This window comes from Tupaia chinensis, unplaced genomic scaffold (assembly GCF_000334495.1).
Source record: "Tupaia chinensis unplaced genomic scaffold, TupChi_1.0 Scaffold143593_1, whole genome shotgun sequence".
NCBI lineage: Eukaryota > Metazoa > Chordata > Mammalia > Scandentia > Tupaiidae > Tupaia > Tupaia belangeri.
The window spans coordinates 163,419-172,867 of record NW_006203439.1 but is presented as its reverse complement, the minus strand read 5'-3'; the positions used below and the strand labels follow the sequence as shown (position 1 = coordinate 172,867).

At 37.0% G+C, this 9,449-nt stretch overlaps 2 pseudogenes; both read right to left on the bottom strand.

Annotated features, from left to right (window-relative positions):
• Positions 1 to 3,970: 3,970 nt before the first annotated feature.
• LOC102492531 (charged multivesicular body protein 3-like) lies at positions 3,971 to 4,695 on the bottom strand (annotated as a pseudogene).
• A 2,902-nt stretch (positions 4,696 to 7,597) lies between these two features.
• LOC102492119 (charged multivesicular body protein 3 pseudogene) lies at positions 7,598 to 8,262 on the bottom strand (annotated as a pseudogene).
• Positions 8,263 to 9,449: the final 1,187 nt, after the last annotated feature.

Here is a 9,449-nt window from a genome sequence, read left to right as displayed (position 1 = left end):
ACTTTCTCTCTCTTTCTGTTTCTTTGTGTCTCTCTGGTCAAATTAAAATAAATAAATGAATAAATGCAATTATAAATAAATCATTATTAAAAGAGAAGTCTATTATGCAAATCCCCAAACTAGATTTCCAAACTACAAGAAACCTAAGGCATCTCAGGCTGGAGTAATTTTTAATCTACAATAATTACACCAAAATATATTATAATTGGTAAAATATGTTTCTCCAATATTTTAACTAATTTCTTCATTTAACAAATGAAGACAACTCCTACTATTTTTTAAGAGAGATTTTTGCCATAGGATGTATGTGCTTGCCAGAAAGACAGACAAAAAGTGAGAAATCACTCCCCAGGATGGCCACACTGCCATCCCTTCACCTCCATTCTTCTCTTGGGATTTTTGGGCATGCAAGCACATGCACCCAGCCTGAGTTTCAGTCCTCCAGGTCTAGGATTCAAACTGTAGTCGGTGATGTGGGAGTCCAGCAACATAACCATCACACCATCTGCTGGTACCCACTACAACTCCTACTATAATGTATGATGAATGTGTGCTTCTAACCTGGTGACAGCATAATTAAAGGATCAATAAGCATTTGGTAAACGGGAGTACAGGGAACTTGAGTTGAGAGAAAAGGTTAAAGAGAGACTGTCCCTTCTATTTGTCTTCAGGAAGGCTTTGTCTAATTTATAAATTGAATGTGTATTTGGCAGGGGGTAAAAGGGAAGCTCTAGCTTCCAAGAGAAAAAAAAAAAAACATATTCTACATAGTAATTCAAAAATAGCTTCCGAATTACACCAACTTTATACCAGCTGAGTCTGAAGGTGAAATTGTGTTCCTCACAATAGAGCTACTTTCTGCATGTGGCTCAAGCTCTACAGAAATTCTCATTCATTCTTAGGATGTGGTTGCTCTGTCATTCTCTGCCTAAATGTTATCCAATAACCTCAAGTACAGTTTCTCAGTCCAGAAAAGGAAATGGTTTCCCTAAGATGTCTGACCTAATCATAATCATGCATTATACTCAGAAAATAACTTATAACAAACCTTCATTTGCAGTCAAATCAATTTTAAAATGACTCCTTACCAGCTACAATGGTAAAATTTTGCTCTCATCAGTATATATAAAGATACATACACCCTAATGTTTATTGCAGGACTGTTCATAGTAGCCAAGATATGGAATCAATCTGAGTGCCCATCAATGACAAATGGATAAAGAAAATGTGATGTGATGTGGTGTGCGTGTGTGTGTGTATAAAATGCAATACTATCTAGTCACTAAAAAGGACAAATTCCTGTCATTTGAGGTTAAGTGGGTAAATGAGCAAGCCTTGAGGACATTATGTTAAATGGTACAACAAGCCAGGCAGAGAATATTCTCTCTCACTGGTGTAAATTGGAAAAAACCTCATGGAAGTAGAGGGATGAAGAATGACTACTAGAAGCTGAGAAGGACGGGGAGGGAGAAAGAGGGATTTTGAATAACAGAAACAAAATTACAGATAGATAAAAGGAACAATTCCTAATGTTATAAAATACCATAGCGAGGATACAGTTAACTTACTGTATAGCTCAGACTAACTAAAACAGAGGATTTTTTAAATGTTCTCAATGACAAATGGTTGAGATGATGAATATGCTAATTACCTTGATTTAATTACCACACACTGTATTTTTATACCAAAAATTCACATTGTACCTCCACTCTATGTACAATTAGGATATGATCATTTAAAATCTTTTTTAAAGGCAAAAACGTTTTCATATAGCAACTCTTTGAGAACCTTAAATAACTTCATAAAAATAAGGTAACTTCAATAGGTCAATGCAGTGGGAAGCTTGGTGCAATGTTTATGAGGGCTAATAGTTCCTCCTCTCCAACACGTTGTCTGACCCTTTCCCCTTCACCGATGCTGATGAAGTCATGGAATCATGTCAGGCTGCACCACACCCTCCATCTCCTCTTATCAGAATTTCGTAAATGAGGTCTACATTCTCCAAAGCTTTGCAGTGTTAGGTCTGGTTGATTAGCTGCATGATTCAGCAGAAACTAAGTTCAGCTTGCTCCCTATAGAATAAGTATTTCTTTTATTTTTTCTTCTTAAAAAGTTTTTAAACTAGCACATCTAATTTTATATTTTTCTTCTAATATTTACATTTCATTGACATGGAAGAGACCAGGGAAGCTTACCAAGGTCTACCATATCACATTAAAATAATAATTTCCACATATAAAGCATCAAACTCGTAAACAAACTTCATTGAAGAGCTTTATTAATTCATTCCACTCAATCTTTCTGGTTTTCATAGGTAGATATTCCAATATCATGTTTATGTCTTTATAATCAAGATTACCAATCTTTATGGATTCCAAGTTTTTTCTTTTATAAATCATAGGTAGAGACAAGCTCTAGGTAGAATTATTTAAAAGCCATACCTCTATATATAAAGACAAAAGTGGTTCATTTTACTTGTTTTCTGCAGCCACTTGGGTAAGACTATAAACTGATTGGCCAGTGCAGGAAAATAATGACTTAATTCATGCAGTTTGACTTAATTTTTATTTTTTGAAGATCTGTTGAGAATTTATTACAATAGTATTATAATGAGAAAAACAAAAATAGTGATCACATCCATGGTATATAACATAAAAAATGATCATCAAAATTATGACTAACTATACCTGGACATAGCAGATTTATAGGATTTTCACACAATTTCTAAACACTTATAGCAGGCACACATAAAAACATAACTGAAGGAAAGTTCAGCAATACATTACGTGGCAATGCTTTCCATATAATTTAATATGTAAGATAACCATAATTAGTTCAATATCTTTTCCTTTTGTAAGTAGAAAGGTAAGTTCAACTTAATTTAAAGCAACTGGTTCAATTCAGTTTGGTGATATTTTTTCAGGATTATATGTGACAAGCATTGCATAGACACTGAAGGCATACAAATAAGAGTAAGATATAGCTTTCAGGAAGCTGGTAATCTACTAAAAAATATCGAGATGCACATACAAAACCAAAATGCAGAGAAAGAAGGCCTAACTGCTAAAGGCTGGCAGATGTAACAGAGAGTGACCCAGTCTGATTCAGGGGAGCAGGGCAGGCTTCATTCACCAGGAAGGGTAATATTTTCTGGCCCATGAAAGATCTTGGGTTGTATCTCAGCTTCCCTAAGCTGAGATGCCTGGGCCACATCCAGTGCTGGGCCCAAGTGGGGCCATTCTCGCATGATTTGTCTCCTTTCCTGGCTCAGGACATCTCTGCAAGTAGCCCCTCTGCTGCTACAAAGCTGTGCCCTGTAATTTCTAAATGCCACTTGGGCAAGTGAGGAAAACTCTCTGAGCCTAAGCTTGTTCATCTGTAAAATAATAATAGCATCTTCTTTACACAGTTTCTATGAGGATTAAATAGGTAATTTTAAAATTATCTAAATTTTAATTTAATTTAACCTAAATTAGGTAATTTAATTTAGGTAATTTAATTTAGGTAAAATTAACTAAATTAAAACTCATAGAACAGGAGTTACTATTTTATTCTTTTTTTCCCCAAGTGTTAAAGCAGAAATTTATTAAAATCCATTTATGTAATGTTTTACAAACAAACAAACAAACAAACAAAAATGTAGAGTCCTCAACATTCAGGCAATCAACTCCATTCTCAGAAGTGCTTCATGAGAAAATGGGTTTCTTTGCCCTTCCTAGAGTAAGATACTTCTATTTATATGCCTGAAAATGATACATTTAATTACACCACCTTTGTAAGAACAATACCTTTGAGATCCCAAGACCTTATCAGAGAGTGAAGAGATATTAGCAGAGAACCTTTTCCAAAATGCAATCTCTCATGACAGAGGAGTAGTCCAAGAGATACTAAGGTGGCAGCTCTTCAGAGGAGTGTGGGGACCTCCATTGGGCGGGCCATGAGTAGAACCCAAGGCCCAGCTAGGCGGCCCCTAGCTGTGGAGTGTAGCTAGGTGGGACTGCATAGTCTCCAGGGCCTCTTTCTCTTCCTCATCTTCTGAGGTAGCCATAGCCTCTGGAGGCACAGGCTCTGAAAGGGCGTCAGTAACTTTACTAGGTGCTTTGCCTAAGGCCCCTGCTATAATTTCAAACAGAATTTTGTCGATTTCCATTTCTGATTCTTCCTCATTTTTTCCTGATCATCCATGCTTTCAAAAGTATCCTCTACCATTTCTTCTATAATCTCAGCCTTCATCATCTCTTTGGACAGCTCCTGAATGGTGGCCTGAATTTCAGGGATCTTCATCAGCCTTCATCATCTCTTTGGACAGCTCCTGCATGGTGGCCTGGATTTCAGGCATCTTCACATGACTCTGCATGGCCTTCATTACTTCTGTGCTCTTGTGCAGGGAGCCAGCCACTCACAGGACAGCGAGCTGGTTCTTCATCCCCGTGAGCACCAAGTTCATGTGCACTTTGGGTGCACAGAGCTTGCTCACAGCCTTCCTTGACCTGATCATCTCTCTGGCCAGAACCACACAGACATCCTTCTGACCCTTCTTGGCCGCATCTTTCATGGATCATTTCACTTTTTCCCCTCCCTTTGGATATCTCTTATTTGCCTGTCAACAGATCTCATTTCCTTTCTTAGTTTCAATAACCATTCATTGATCAGTTCTTTGGGTCACTTCTCCTGGGTTTTTCCAAACAGCCTCATGGTGAAGTGAATTTTTCTAGCCCCTATCCCTAAATTAAAATTCATAGAATAGCAGTTATTATTTTATTCTTGAATGAAACATCCTATTCAAAGTAATTGACTAATGACTAAGACAGGAAGTACCCCTTGTCCACTCCTCCTCTAGACGTAAAGTGTCCAGAAGTTGAAGAAAGATAAATTTAAAATAAAGAATTAATTTCTCTTTTGGTTCTATGACTTTAAGTTAATAACAAAAATAGTATTTTTTTTTCTTGATTTTCAAGAATTAATTTCTCTTTTGGTTCTATGACTTCAAGTTAATAACAAAAAAAGTATTTTTTCATTGATTTTTGCTACAAATTTATAACTCTTCACAAGTGAAAAAAAAAAAAAAAGGAAATTACAGAACTGTGACAATGGTTACTAGACTTCCAAAATCTTGTATAAATGGATGTATGGGATAGGCTTCTAAGATATTGCTATGCTTGTTTCCAGATTTCTGTCCTCTGGAGTCTTTCATCCATTAGTAAATGAAGGCATAACTCCCAAATATGTAGATTTATGTTTCTAAACACGGTCTGCAATTCAGTAACGTGCTAATTACCTTGATTTAATTACCACACACTGTATTTTTATACCAAAAATTCACATTGTACCTCCACTCTATGTACAATTAGGATATGATCATTTAAAATCTTTTTTAAAGGCAAAAACGTTTTCATATAGCAACTCTTTGAGAACCTTAAATAACTTCATAAAAATAAGGTAACTTCAATAGGTCAATGCAGTGGGAAGCTTGGTGCAATGTTTATGAGGGCTAATAGTTCCTCCTCTCCAACACGTTGTCTGACCCTTTCCCCTTCACCGATGCTGATGAAGTCATGGAATCATGTCAGGCTGCACCACACCCTCCATCTCCTCTTATCAGAATTTCGTAAATGAGGTCTACATTCTCCAAAGCTTTGCAGTGTTAGGTCTGGTTGATTAGCTGCATGATTCAGCAGAAACTAAGTTCAGCTTGCTCCCTATAGAATAAGTATTTCTTTTATTTTTTCTTCTTAAAAAGTTTTTAAACTAGCACATCTAATTTTATATTTTTCTTCTAATATTTACATTTCATTGACATGGAAGAGACCAGGGAAGCTTACCAAGGTCTACCATATCACATTAAAATAATAATTTCCACATATAAAGCATCAAACTCGTAAACAAACTTCATTGAAGAGCTTTATTAATTCATTCCACTCAATCTTTCTGGTTTTCATAGGTAGATATTCCAATATCATGTTTATGTCTTTATAATCAAGATTACCAATCTTTATGGATTCCAAGTTTTTTCTTTTATAAATCATAGGTAGAGACAAGCTCTAGGTAGAATTATTTAAAAGCCATACCTCTATATATAAAGACAAAAGTGGTTCATTTTACTTGTTTTCTGCAGCCACTTGGGTAAGACTATAAACTGATTGGCCAGTGCAGGAAAATAATGACTTAATTCATGCAGTTTGACTTAATTTTTATTTTTTGAAGATCTGTTGAGAATTTATTACAATAGTATTATAATGAGAAAGACAAAAATAGTGATCACATCCATGGTATATAACATAAAAAATGATCATCAAAATTATGACTAACTATACCTGGACATAGCAGATTTATAGGATTTTCACACAATTTCTAAACACTTATAGCAGGCACACATAAAAACATAACTGAAGGAAAGTTCAGCAATACATTACGTGGCAATGCTTTCCATATAATTTAATATGTAAGATAACCATAATTAGTTCAATATCTTTTCCTTTTGTAAGTAGAAAGGTAAGTTCAACTTAATTTAAAGCAACTGGTTCAATTCAGTTTGGTGATATTTTTTCAGGATTATATGTGACAAGCATTGCATAGACACTGAAGGCATACAAATAAGAGTAAGATATAGCTTTCAGGAAGCTGGTAATCTACTAAAAAATATCGAGATGCACATACAAAACCAAAATGCAGAGAAAGAAGGCCTAACTGCTAAAGGCTGGCAGATGTAACAGAGAGTGACCCAGTCTGATTCAGGGGAGCAGGGCAGGCTTCATTCACCAGGAAGGGTAATATTTTCTGGCCCATGAAAGATCTTGGGTTGTATCTCAGCTTCCCTAAGCTGAGATGCCTGGGCCACATCCAGTGCTGGGCCCAAGTGGGGCCATTCTCGCATGATTTGTCTCCTTTCCTGGCTCAGGACATCTCTGCAAGTAGCCCCTCTGCTGCTACAAAGCTGTGCCCTGTAATTTCTAAATGCCACTTGGGCAAGTGAGGAAAACTCTCTGAGCCTAAGCTTGTTCATCTGTAAAATAATAATAGCATCTTCTTTACACAGTTTCTATGAGGATTAAATAGGTAATTTTAAAATTATCTAAATTTTAATTTAATTTAACCTAAATTAGGTAATTTAATTTAGGTAATTTAATTTAGGTAAAATTAACTAAATTAAAACTCATAGAACAGGAGTTACTATTTTATTCTTTTTTTCCCCAAGTGTTAAAGCAGAAATTTATTAAAATCCATTTATGTAGTGTTTTACAAACAAACAAACAAACAAACAAAAATGTAGAGTCCTCAACATTCAGGCAATCAACTCCATTCTCAGAAGTGCTTCATGAGAAAATGGGTTTCTTTGCCCTTCCTAGAGTAAGATACTTCTATTTATATGCCTGAAAATGATACATTTAATTACACCACCTTTGTAAGAACAATCCCTTTGAGATCCCAAGACCTTATCAGAGAGTGAAGAGATATTAGCAGAGAACCTTTTCCAAAATGCAATCTCTCATGACAGAGGAGTAGTCCAAGAGATACTAAGGTGGCAGCTCTTCAGAGGAGTGTGGGGACCTCCATTGGGCGGGCCATGAGTAGAACCCAAGGCCCAGCTAGGCGGCCCCTAGCTGTGGAGTGTAGCTAGGTGGGACTGCATAGTCTCCAGGGCCTCTTTCTCTTCCTCATCTTCTGAGGTAGCCATAGCCTCTGGAGGCACAGGCTCTGAAAGGGCGTCAGTAACTTTACTAGGTGCTTTGCCTAAGGCCCCTGCTATAATTTCAAACAGAATTTTGTCGATTTCCATTTCTGATTCTTCCTCATTTTTTCCTGATCATCCATGCTTTCAAAAGTATCCTCTACCATTTCTTCTATAATCTCAGCCTTCATCATCTCTTTGGACAGCTCCTGAATGGTGGCCTGAATTTCAGGGATCTTCAACATGACTCTGCATGGCCTTCATTACTTCTGTGCTCTTGTGCAGGGAGCCAGCCACTCACAGGACAGCGAGCTGGTTCTTCATCCCCGTGAGCACCAAGTTCATGTGCACTTTGGGTGCACAGAGCTTGCTCACAGCCTTCCTTGACCTGATCATCTCTCTGGCCAGAACCACACAGACATCCTTCTGACCCTTCTTGGCCGCATCTTTCATGGATCATTTCACTTTTTCCCCTCCCTTTGGATATCTCTTATTTGCCTGTCAACAACTCTCATTTCCTTTCTTAGTTTCAATAACCATTCATTGATCAGTTCTTTGGGTCACTTCTCCTGGGTTTTTCCAAACAGCCTCATGGTGAAGTGAATTTTTCTAGCCCCTATCCCTAAATTAAAATTCATAGAATAGCAGTTATTATTTTATTCTTGAATGAAACATCCTATTCAAAGTAATTGACTAATGACTAAGACAGGAAGTACCCCTTGTCCACTCCTCCTCTAGACGTAAAGTGTCCAGAAGTTGAAGAAAGATAAATTTAAAATAAAGAATTAATTTCTCTTTTGGTTCTATGACTTTAAGTTAATAACAAAAATAGTATTTTTTTTTCTTGATTTTCGTTTTGAAATGCTCATGGTCTATCACACAGCTACAAATTTATAACTCTTCACAAGTGAAAAAAAAAAAAAAAGGAAATTACAGAACTGTGACAATGGTTACTAGACTTCCAAAATCTTGTATAAATGGATGTATGGGATAGGCTTCTAAGATATTGCTAAGCTTGTTTCCAGATTTCTGTCCTCCGGAGTCTTTCATCCATTAGTAAATGAAGGAATAACTCCCAACTAGGTAGAGTTATGTTTCTAAACACGGCCTGCAATTCAGTAACAGGCATCAAGAAAGTTGTTTTCTACCATTTTTACATTTTTGTACTTACTGGTTACAGATTCCTCCATCTTGATGAGTCTGGCTAATAAAGACCTAATTTGCCATTAAGAATAAATTGCTTGATATTGCATTTGGTTTATTGTTAATCTGAAATGGACAATTGTTTAGAAAAAGAAAGTAGCTGTTTTAGCCTGTTATTGTGTTGCTAAACAGAAATATCTGAGGCTGGATGGTTTTAAAAGAATAAAGGTTGGGAACCAGCAGTCAGCGTAATGGCTATGTCGCTGGACTCCCATGTAGTCAACCGCGGTTCGTGTCCCAGACCCGGTGGCTTAAAACTCACGCCGGGCGCATGTGCTTGCGTGCCCAAGATCCCGAGAGAATGGAGGAGAAGGGATTGCAGCGTGACCATCCCCCCTGGGGGGTGATTTCTCGCTTTCTGTCTCTCTGTCTCTGTCTGACGAGTGCATGTGCCCTATAGCAAAAACCTCTCCCCAAAAAAAAGAAAAAATAAAAAGGTTTATTTGACTCTTGATTATGGTGGCTAGAAAGTTGAAAGGTTTATGGCCAGCTTCTTGCCAGGCTCTGCAATCTCACAATATGGAGGAGAGAAGCATAAGGGTCAATGGGCATGTATAAGAGAGAGAAGGGACTCATT